Source organism: Malus sylvestris, chromosome 15 (assembly GCF_916048215.2).
Source record: "Malus sylvestris chromosome 15, drMalSylv7.2, whole genome shotgun sequence".
Taxonomy (NCBI): domain Eukaryota; kingdom Viridiplantae; phylum Streptophyta; class Magnoliopsida; order Rosales; family Rosaceae; genus Malus; species Malus sylvestris.
In genome coordinates, this window is record NC_062274.1 from 53634737 (window position 1) to 53646510 (window position 11774).

At 34.0% G+C, this 11774-nt stretch overlaps 2 protein-coding genes across 3 annotated transcripts in view; both read right to left on the minus strand.

Moving 5' to 3' along the window:
• LOC126601505 (uncharacterized) overlaps positions 1 to 11774 on the minus strand; it is a 41518-nt gene that overhangs the window by 6265 nt on the left and 23479 nt on the right. The gene's annotated exons all lie outside the window — the stretch shown is intronic.
• The window catches only part of LOC126601518 (uncharacterized), a 43033-nt gene that overhangs the window by 2967 nt on the left and 28292 nt on the right, over positions 1 to 11774 (minus strand). The gene's annotated exons all lie outside the window — the stretch shown is intronic.

Sequence of the window (11774 nt, forward strand, 5' to 3'; positions counted from 1 at the left end):
GCTCAAGCAATAGTATTCAGTCGACCTAAAGTTGTTTGGAATAGTATTCAGTCGATCTAAAGTTTTTGTGCTAAATGGCTCAAGCAATAGTATTCAGTCGACCTAAAGTTGTTTGGAATAGTATTCAGTCGACCTAAAGTTTCTGTGCTAAATGGCTCAAGCAAGTCAACTCGTATGTCAACTCGTATCACAACACCACCACAGCGGCCATGGATCACCACACCACCATAGCGGCCTGTCAATAGCACTCTGATTTTTTTTATTAATTTCTAAAAATCAAACATAATCCTCAACTAAAAAAATTAAATTCTCTCTAAACAGAACATAACTTTGATGCTTAAAAATCAAACAATTAATAAAAGGAAGTAGAACAATTAGGTTCATTGAATCTTCTCCATTATAATTGCCTATCAATAGATAAGCACAATTAAAACATCTCCAGTATTATTTGGGAATAGGAAGCCACTTCCTACCTTTTCAACGCCTCCATGTTATTAATACATGAATTTGATTAAATCTATTTTTTATGTAGTTTTTGTAGGAACTAATTCTGCATTGAGTAACAAAATGATTCTGCATGAAGTAACAAACTGATTCTGCATGGAGTAACAAAATGATTCTGCATTGAGTAACAAATTGATTATGCATTGAGTAACAAACTGATTCTGCATTGAGTAATGTAGTTTTTGTAGTAACTGATTCTGCATTGAGTAACAAAATGATTCTGCATGAAGTAACAAACTGATTCTGCATTGAGTAACAAACTGATTCTGCGTTGAGTAACAAAATGATTCTGCATTAAGTAACAAACTGATTCTGCATTGAGTAATAAACTGATTCTGCATTGAGTAATAAACTCATTCTGCAGAAAACAAAAAAGTATAAAACTAATCTAATAATAGCTTCCAAAAAATGGAAAATAATCCATGTAATCCATGACATTCAAGCCCCGCGTGTCTAATCTTTCCTAAATCTAAGTTTCTGTCCAAAGTGGTTCGAGCCATCATCTTTAACAGTGAACCCCGTCATATTTCGAAATCAAATAACCCCTTTAGTCAAAATTATGCTAATAAACTGACAATTTTATCCTTATAACTAATACTTAAACAATAAATAAATAAAATCTTTATAATTTATACAAAAAATAAATTAAACATTAAATAGTATCACCATCTTCATCTTCTTTTTCGCTTCATCTTCTTTTTCCCTGCTAAGAAGGGTTATGTACAATGGGATTCTAATTCACAAGCATTCTGCTTGCATCCATAAGAAAATAATTAACAACAACAAAATTTCAGTTTCATGAAAAATTACTTTGATATTCCAAAACAAGTCAAGAGGCGCAAGAGGAATCAACTGAATTTGCAACTTGTAATGAAATTTCTTGTATTTAAGTCTAATTCTATTCTTTCGAACCAAAAATATAAGCAGACGGTTGATTTTCCTCCTCAAATTAATTTCCAGATAAAAGAGTAAAAAGAGTAAAACGAGAATTCCTGAAAAATAATGGAGCATCGATGCATAAACCTGCTGAATAACTTATAGTTATCATAAAGTTCATAACCTCTATGCTTGTAGAGCCTTTATGCCTAATATATGTAATAATACATGCTTAGTTAAGTCAACAAATTATATTTTACATATAAATGTAGGTAAATTATTTCACACACATATATATAACAAAAAAAAAAAAGCCTGGTATACCTAAAAATTCATGCAAAATAATTTACCTACAAAAAATGTTATTTGATTCAGTGCACCTACTATTCGAATTTTAAAATGTTAGATTGCTTAAAAAAAGAAAAATAATTTCCCACCTATATGTAAAATACATGCAAAATAATTTACCCACATAATAAGGCAAACCCAATGTATGCAAAATAATGTACCTACATAAAAAATATTATTATTTTATTCAATACTATTTTACCTATTATTTTGTACATATAATAATAAAAAGTGCCCAATATATATGATGATACATACAAAATATATGTTATTTGCTCATCATAAATTTACATATAGGTAGATTAATTAGTATATGTAGTACTGTGCATACATACGTACATACATACATACATATACATATATAGACCTTGCGGTAGTACCATACACATTTAAACGTATATATGTATATATATATATATATATATATATATCTGTGTGTGTGTGTGTGTGTGTGTGTGTGTGTTAGGGGTAATAATATGCAATAAATTATTTGTTCATTGTAATTAAGGTGAGTAATAATATTTATTGATTTATTTTGAATGTTGTGGTACAAGTTGTAAGTATATAGTTAATTTGATATGAATACATCTAATTTAGCACAGGTACGTTTTAGTTTGAGAATAAATTATGTACATTTTAATTTGAGAATAAATTATGTTGGTACATGTCAATGTTTATTTTCAAAGAACGAGGATACATTTCAATTCAATCATACTCAAATTTTTAGAGACTAAAACAAAGAATGATAAATCTTTACACAGGTGGTCAGCAACATAAAAAAAAACCAAAACAAAATTAAAAAAATTAGGGCCACCACCTACATGGGGTGGTTTTGGTACGATTACCGTACCAAAACCTCTGTACCGATTACCATACCAAATATTTGGTACAACAAAATCTATTACCGTTACCGTACCAAACTTTCGGTATACCAAATAGTTTGGTTGGTATGGTATACCAATGGTAATTACCACTTTGTTTTAGGCCACTTCGTTTGCCCAAAATCTAATATTTTTCTAACCTAATTCAAGAAGTTACAAGCCATAGAAGTTTCCACAATATAACTATAACACGCGTTCCCAATCCATAGAAGTTACAAGCCAAATCAAATAGAAGTTAAGTGTACAAACCAAATGAAAATTGGAAATTCGAATAGAAGTTAACATTTCAAACTAAATCAACTTAAAACTTTAAAAAGTAAAAATGCTTTGATCAATTCTTCAAGCTTTGAGATATAGATGCATTTGGAGGAGGCATTGAACTTGTAGAAGATTGAGGTTGAGCTTGTGTCAAGCCTACATTACAAAGTACATATACATATATATATATATATATATATATATATATATATATTAATAAGATGTAGAATAAGAATTAAAGTTGAATATTTAATAACAAATTTACTAAATAAATTAAAACATGTCTTACTTGTTTCCACTTCTTCCATTTCCTTGTAGAATTGAAGCTTATCTTCCGTTGGTTCTTTGTAGAAGTTTACTTCATCCGCCTTAAGCCAATCAGTCAAATGACAGTAATGACTATGTTGGAATAGTATTCAGTCGACCTAAAGTTGTTTGGAATATTATTCAGTCGACCTAAAGTTTCTGTGCTAAATGGCTCAAGCAATAGTATTCAGTCGACCTAAAGTTGTTTGGAATAGTATTCAGTCGATCTAAAGTTTTTGTGCTAAATGGCTCAAGCAATAGTATTCAGTCGACCTAAAGTTGTTTGGAATAGTATTCAGTCGACCTAAAGTTTCTGTGCTAAATGGCTCAAGCAAGTCAACTCGTATGTCAACTCGTATCACAACACCACCACAGCGGCCATGGATCACCACACCACCACAGCGGCCTGTCAATAGCACTCTGATTTTTTTTATTAATTTCTAAAAATCAAACATAATCCTCAACTAAAAAAATTAAATTCTCTCTAAACAGAACATAACTTGGATGCTTAAAAATCAAACAGTTAATAAAAGGAAGTAGAACAATTAGGTTCATTGAATCTTCTCCATTATAATTGCCTATCAATAGATAAGCACAATTAAAACATCTCCAGTATTATTTGGGAATAGGAAGCCACTTCCTACCTTTTCAACGCCTCCATGTTATTAATTCATGAATTTGATTAAATCTATTTTTTATGTAGTTTTTGTAGGAACTGATTCTGCATTGAGTAACAAAATGATTCTGCATGAAGTAACAAACTGATTCTGCATGGAGTAACAAAATGATTCTGCATTGAGTAACAAACTGATTCTGTATTGAGTAATGTAGTTTTTGTAGTAACTGATTCTGCATTGAGTAACAAACTGATTCTGCATTGAGTAACAAACTGATTCTGCGTTGAGTAACAAAATGATTCTGCATTGAGTAATAAACTGATTCTGCATTGAGTAATAAACTCATTCTGCAGAAAACAAAAAAGTATAAAACTAATCTAATAATAGCTTCCAAAAAATGGAAAATAATCCATGTAATCCATGACATTCAAGCCCCGCGTGTCTAATCTTTCCTAAATCTAAGTTTCTGTCCAAAGTGGTTCGAGCCATCATCTTTAACAATGAACCCCGTCATATTTCGAAATCAAATAACAATGAGTCGACCAAATACAGTTATGGAGTATATCATTTAGTCGATCTAAGGTAACTCTGTGTTAGTTTCTGTGTTAAATGGCTCGAGCCATCTTTAACTGTAAATCCAAATGGGAAAATGATACATTTCCATGCCTTGGCTGGAAATAGATATACGACTTTGGTGACTCATGCAGTGTAGCAGATGTGTACCCTTAGAGAATGGGTGAAAAACAATTTTGAATTCGTATATGCATGCCCATACATACATACATATATATATATATATATATATATATATATATATATATATATATTAAAAAATAGCATACCAATAATTTGGTATATTATTGGTATGTTATGTAATCCAAACTTGTGTACAAATTAGTATTTTGATATGTTATTTATTTTTTGTTTGGATACGTACCAAGCTACTGGTACATTTATATTATCATAATTTTGGTATGTAAAAAGTTAACGGCAAATTATGTGTAACCCTAAAACTTATCGGTATGTTTCAAGCTAATATGGGTACATTTTCATTCGGAACATGTATGTTTCAAGTTAGTAAGCATATAGTTTAATTTGATATGAATACATCTAATTTAGCACAGGTACGTTTTAGTTTGAGAATAAATTGTGTACATTTTAATTTGAGAATAAATTGTGTTGGTACATGTCAATGTTTATTTTTAAAGAACGATAATACATTTCAATTCAGTCATACTCAAATTTTTAGAGACTAAAGCAAAGAATGATAAATCTTTACTATCAAACAGGTGGTCAGCAACATAAAAAAAAACCAAAACAAAATTAAAAAAATTAGGGCCACCACCTACATCTATCGCCTTCTCCTCTTCTCCAAACTTTTTTCCTCTTTGCACTTCCTCCCGAACAGCCGCCATGGATCACCACACCACCACAGCGGCCCGTCAATAGCACTCTGATTTTTTTTATTAATTTCTAAAAATCAAACATAATCCTCAACTAAAAAAATTAAATTCTCTCTAAACAGAACATAACTTGGATGCTTAAAAATCAAACAGTTATGGAGTACAACATTTAGTCCACCTAAGGTAACTCTGTGTTAGCTTCTGTGCTCAATAGCTCGAGCCATCTTTAACAGTGAACCCCGTCATATTTCGAATTCAAATAACAATGAGTAGACCAAATACAGTTATGGAGTATCTCATTTAGTCGACCTTTTAACACATCTTACAGGGAACACGGATGACACATCACGTGTTTTTATGTAAGTGATGAAAAATTTTAATTTTTAAGTTATTATCCTTTTAACACACATAAGTCATTATTTTTATAAAAACACGTGATGTACCATTTGATGTGACGTGAAAAATCTCTCTGCATGCATCTATATCTCCTTACTCCGTCCCTAACCATCTATTTGCTTCCCAAGGCCCGTTTATCATTGCTTCCCCCTTAAAAGCTGCAAACTCAGTCGTTTCAATTTCCCATCAATTCAATCCATCGGCAAACAGTGTGAATGGCTACAGTATCATTTTCCCATGAGGCAGTTGCAATGTTGCAGAGCTATTTACTTCGCATAGTTTAAATACAAGGTACTGTCTCTACACAAAGTTACTTCCTTCAATTTACTTCACAAAGTTACTCCCTTCAATTTCTACTTCTCTCCCTTCCCAAATCTTCAAAATGGCTAGGCCACCATTTCAATTTTCTGTAAACCCTACTCTGCCGGCAATTGAATCCCTTTCAGACCCCATCAATAATGCGTTTTACCATTCATTTGACCATTGTTCCCCTGCAACCGAAAGCGGTTTGTGGTTGCAAAATCAAATGTTAATGATGCAAAACAAAATTTACGAAATTGAAGGACGGGTGGCCTTCAACAGTAACACCCTGGGTAATGTAATGGAAACCCAGAATGTTTTATGCGAGTCTGTGGTAGTGCTGCAAAACAAGTCCATAGAAGATAGGCGGGATGCCCAGGAGAATATTATGGCTGCCACAGACGGTAAAGTCATTTTCAAAGTGCTGTGATACCCTAGAATAAAACACAGGGACAAGACTGCGACATTAATTGAAATAGCAAAAAGAGTCAACAACTAGATTTGTCTATCACATCAAATAAAAGCAATGAAGCAGCCAATTCTAAACCTTGTTCCGTTTTAATAAAATATTTATGATACGGCGTACCCTATAGCTTTTGGGTAATGGATTTGAGGTGTAAGGAGTTGGGGCAGAAGAATTAGGTACATTTCTAAGAAACAACCTGTTAGGGTAAAATTGGCAATCTCTGACAAAATGCCTGAGTCTGTAATAGCTTAGACTTGTTACATATTTACAATTGTAATAGTTTTAGTCTAGGGAGGTTTCTCACACTTTCAATGCGAAGATGTTACCAAAACGCGATAATCATTCAGGTACGTTTGCATGCATGCATCCAACTACATTCATCCATATCCATATATTATTGTATTTGGGTTAGGACTTTTATTCTTGTGTGTTTTACTTTTCTAGAATCAAATTATCCTGTCTTTCAAACCGTGTGATAAAACTGGTTTTTCAAAACTTGTTTTCAAATCTTATCTATTTGCATGAGGAGTTATCTGATTGCATGTTGGTAGAATTGTTAAACTACATGGATTGCTTTGTAGTACTTATCAGATAAAGGATAAAGGGTCAATGCTTTTGCATATATATATGGGAAGTCAGGAATGTGAAAAGGTGAGCCAAATAAGCATGAAAAACTGATTTTATTGAATAGAATTGTTAGAAACATCAGTTTGGGGTTTTGTGTGCATTGAAAACCAATTTAAATACGGCTGTTGCTTGTGGTTCGAAGGGCATGAGTTTTTAATAGAAAATGTTATTTTTCATGCTGGTTTTCTTGAGGTTTTAAATTGAATATCAATTATGGAAATGAGCTTTGTGATTTTCGTAATTGATTGTTTTTCAAACAAACACTTCATCATATAAACATTCTGCATGATCGAGTTAGCATCCTGCAAAGTTCGAGGGAAAGGTGATTGACGGCTGCGTTAGTGTCGTGCCACTTCAACTCGAAGACTGAAGAAAGATCGAGTAGCAAAGCGCGGAGACAAAGCTGCCAACTAGTATGAGTGTCTAGTTGATGAGTTTTGTAAGTCTTTATGTATTCTTTCTTTCTTAGTGCTTCCTGGCTTGGTAGCCCGAGGATTTTCCCAGTGGTGGGTTTTGCCTCGTAAAATCCTACATCTTGTGTGCACATTTTATTTATCTTTATAATTGCATATGTGTAGGATAGTTTATATGTGATGTGAATGTGGATTAATTTGAGAACTGAAAATTAAATTGAAAGTGTTCTTCGTTCCTCGTTCATCGTTCTTCCAAGATCAAGCCCCGACGGCTCTTGGATCAACAATCACTAACTCAAGATCAAGCCTCGACGGCCCTTGAAGAAAGTGTTATTCGTTCCTCGTTCATCGTTCTTCCAAAATCAAGCCCCGACGGCCCTTGGATCAACAATCACCAACTCAAGATCAAGCCCCAACAGCCCTTTGGATCAACAATCATCCACCAATTCAAGATCAAGCCCCAAAGGCCCCTTGAAGAACTTCCACCAATTCAAGATCAAGCCCCGACGGCCCTTGAAGAAAGCACCATCGTTCATCATCCGTTCATCTTAAGATCAAGCCCCAACGGCCCTTTGGATCAACAACGTCGACAAATCCACACATCCAACCGTTCTTCAAGATTAAGCCCAAAAACCCTTGAAGATCCGTTCATCACTGTTCTTCAAGATCAAGCCCAAAAGCCCTTGAAGATCCGTTCATCACCGTTATTCAAGATCAAGCCTTAACGGCCCTTGAACAAACATTCATCCTCAAGATCAAGCCCCAATGGCTCCTTGAAGATCTGCTCAAATCCACCTTCAAAGATCAAGCCCACGACCCCTTGAAGAAACTTCCAACAGTTCATCCAAGATCAAGCCTCGACGGCCCTTGGATCAACGAAACATCCACAAATCAACACCTTACGGAGATCGAATCAGATGATCAAATTTGAGAGAGATTGTAACCCAAAATCATCAAAATACAAATATTTGTTTGTGCACGTTGTTCTTGTCTTGTTCCGTTAAGTGTCCTTGAGCTCTTGGCCGGAAGTTTGGGCAATTTTCAAAGCTACGTAGTTCAATCGTTTCTTAACCAAATTCGACTCATAATATGTCAAAATGAAGATAGGAAAGTGTAGAATAAGATTATACCTATTTCAAAGCCCAATGATTTCCAGAAAATGGCCTCAAAGTTGACTGGTCTGAGTGAAAACTTGAAAACTCGCAGGAAACTGGGTAAATTTTAAACGTTCATAACTTCTTCAATACTCAACAAAATCAAGTAATTCAAAAACAAAAATCATACTTCTCGACGAGATGAAGATAATGGTACCTTTTTCGACGGCTAAATCGTCGTGGTTTGGCCGGAAAACGGCTCGAAAGTGGCTGTCTTAGTATCTAGTTAGCCACTTTCGAGCCATTTCCGGCCAAACCATTGCGATTTAGCTGTCGAAAAAGGTTCCATTCTCTTTGTCTCGTCAAGAAGTATGTTTTTTGTTTTTGAATCACTTGATTTCGTTGAGTATTGAAAAAGTTATGAACGTTTAAAGTTTACCCAGTTTCCGACGAGTTTTCAAGTTTTCATTCAGACCAGTCAACTTTGAGGCTATTTTCCGGTCATCTCTGGCAACCCTTGGGCTTTGAAATAGGTATAATCTTATTCTACACTGTCCTATCTTCATTTTGATATATTATGTGTCGAATTTGGTTAGAAACGATTGAGTTACGAAGCTTTGAAAATTGCCCAAACTTCCGGCAAAGAGCTCAGGGACATTTATCAGAGTTTTTAACGGAATGACCAAAATGATGGATGGTGGACAATATCAGGGACCACTTTTATCGATTTGGAATCTCAAGAACCAAAGTTATGAGTTATGCAAATCTCAGGGACCATTTTGGTGATTTACCATTTTGTAAACATGATTACAATTTGTTACCTCAAACTTGACAAATTATTTATCTTTCAGTATTCTAAAAGTAACTGGAGTAAAAGTATTGTCATGAGAAAATTGTCAAAGTTAAAGGTATTTAGGTTATATTGGTTACAAACTTTATATTTGGGATTGTGCATTATAGTTAGACTTCTTATTTTATCATCATTGCTTGCAGATTAACCATGAAAATCTAAAGCATCAAGTGCAAGCAAATGGGTGGCAAGTTCATCCTTAGCTAGCCTATAACTTTGACTGAAAACTTATGAATCTGAAAATTTTGATTTAAGGACATTAAATGTTATCAGCATGTATTTAGAAATGAAATTACATGTCATATTTTCAGATTTTTTTAATCGTTTATGTTTTCCCATTTTATCTTCATTCTTGTTTTAAAGGAAAAATAGTAAAAATTGTATGAGAGATACTCACATATGTGCAAATTGGATGGAATATATGCTGCTAAATTCTTCAACGAACATGGCAATATGACAATATGGCATGCATAACCATAACACCATTATCATAGTAAACGAAAATGAAATCCAACATTTTTAATCTCTTATTGACTAAGGAACCCAACTCTTGATTTTCTTCCTGTACAATATATATGGGTAAAATGATACTGATGAATATAAGAGAATTCTAACTACACTGATTAACTTTATTTTTTTTGTTAATCAGTAATTACCAAAGTGATAATAATGACCAAGCATAGTTTAGTTCGTGAAACCAAATTCTATCAGCCAAACAAAAAAAAATGACACCATAATAATCAGCAAGCAAAAAAAATATGGAATGGTTATGGTGCAATTCATAAATTTCATTTTTTCTGTACAATGAGCGAGTGCAAAAAGACTAAGTTAGATGGTTGAAAATAATAAGAAATTGTTGCGATGGACACACACCCACAATTTATAAAATAATCACTTAAGAAATATAAGAATATCTAAAACAACACATCTTTGAGGCGCGTAGCACCTGTGATGCAAAAATGCCTCTCACACACACGTTAGTGCGTGCGGAGAGGCTAGTAGTAAATTGATTAAACAGTTATTATAGTACTTATGATTTATGTATTGTTTTATTTGTATTTTATCTTTCTTAAATTTCCAATACAAGTATAATTTTTTTACATTTATACAAAATATGCTAAATTCACTTAAATCCACCTAGTCCGCCTAGGCTCTAGGCCCTAGCACATCGCCAGACTAGCGCTTAGCACTTTTTAGAACTTTGGGTTTGATTCTCGCCAAAGGCAAATTTGAACTACATTATTGCTAGCCGATTGTGAGGCTTAGCCCACTCCTTACTCCCTTAGAGCACTTCCACCCTTAAAAGGCGTCTCTTGATTATAGGCAACACAATCCCCCAAGTGAACAATTGCCTTTAGTGAATAATAATTGTCAAAGTGCATCTCCACCACTAACTAAATAGCCAAGGCTATTGGTATTAAAGTATATTTATTATTTTTTAGTAAAATAATTAAAGATAATTTTATTTTTAATTTTAGATATGATGTTTAACCAAAGGTTAGGTAAATTTTTTTCGTATTTTTAATATATTTTTTACCATTTTTTATAATTTTTAAGTAATTTAAAATTATGGTTAACGTCACCGTGGCATCTGCCTAGTACTACATAGCACAGGCGCTGGGCGTGTCGATTTGAGCCTGGAGGAGAAGTCGGGCTCTCTCCTGGAGCCCAGTGGATTTAACGTGGGCTGGAGCTGTTTTTTGGGGGAGGGGGATTCTAGAGCTCATCGCCCAGGGGATGTGGCTGGTGGGCTAGAGCTGTTTATTTTTGTTTCTTTATTCGCCTTTTCCATCCCCCAAGCCCCAAGCGCTTCCTCCCTTCTCATCTCAAGAGTTGGGCACTTGAACTCGAAAGCTGAAACCAAAACATAAATTAAATCGAATCATACCGAATAATTTGATTTTGCGGTTTCAAAATGATTTCAATTTGAAACCGAACCGAATGAAGGAAAAACGGTTTGATTTTGGTTCCGACCATCTGAAACCAAACCAAAACCAAAACCGCATAAATTTATTAAATGTCAAATTTTAATTGATTATTTCATTGAATTCATACATTTAATTTGAACACAACCACATATATCATGGACTCAACCACATCATAAGATGACCTCATAAATCTTTACTTTCTTCTAATCTGTAATGCTCAACTTTATTCATCTAACTCTCTCCCTCGGTCTGGGTCTCGGTCTCGACTCTCCAGACACTCTCTCTCTTGGTCTCCCCTCCGGCCTCCCCTTCATTCCAGCTCCTAGCCTCTAGAGTTCAGAGTGCTATAGTATGGTAAGAATTATGATTTATAACTTGTTTTAGTGAAATTTACTTATATATTTGAGATTAATTTTAGGGTTAGGTTTAGGGTAGGGTTTTGAATCAAAAGGGGATTTGAGTCTTCCATTCTAAGAGATTGAGCTGGCTCGCTCTCTGTTTTCAGTG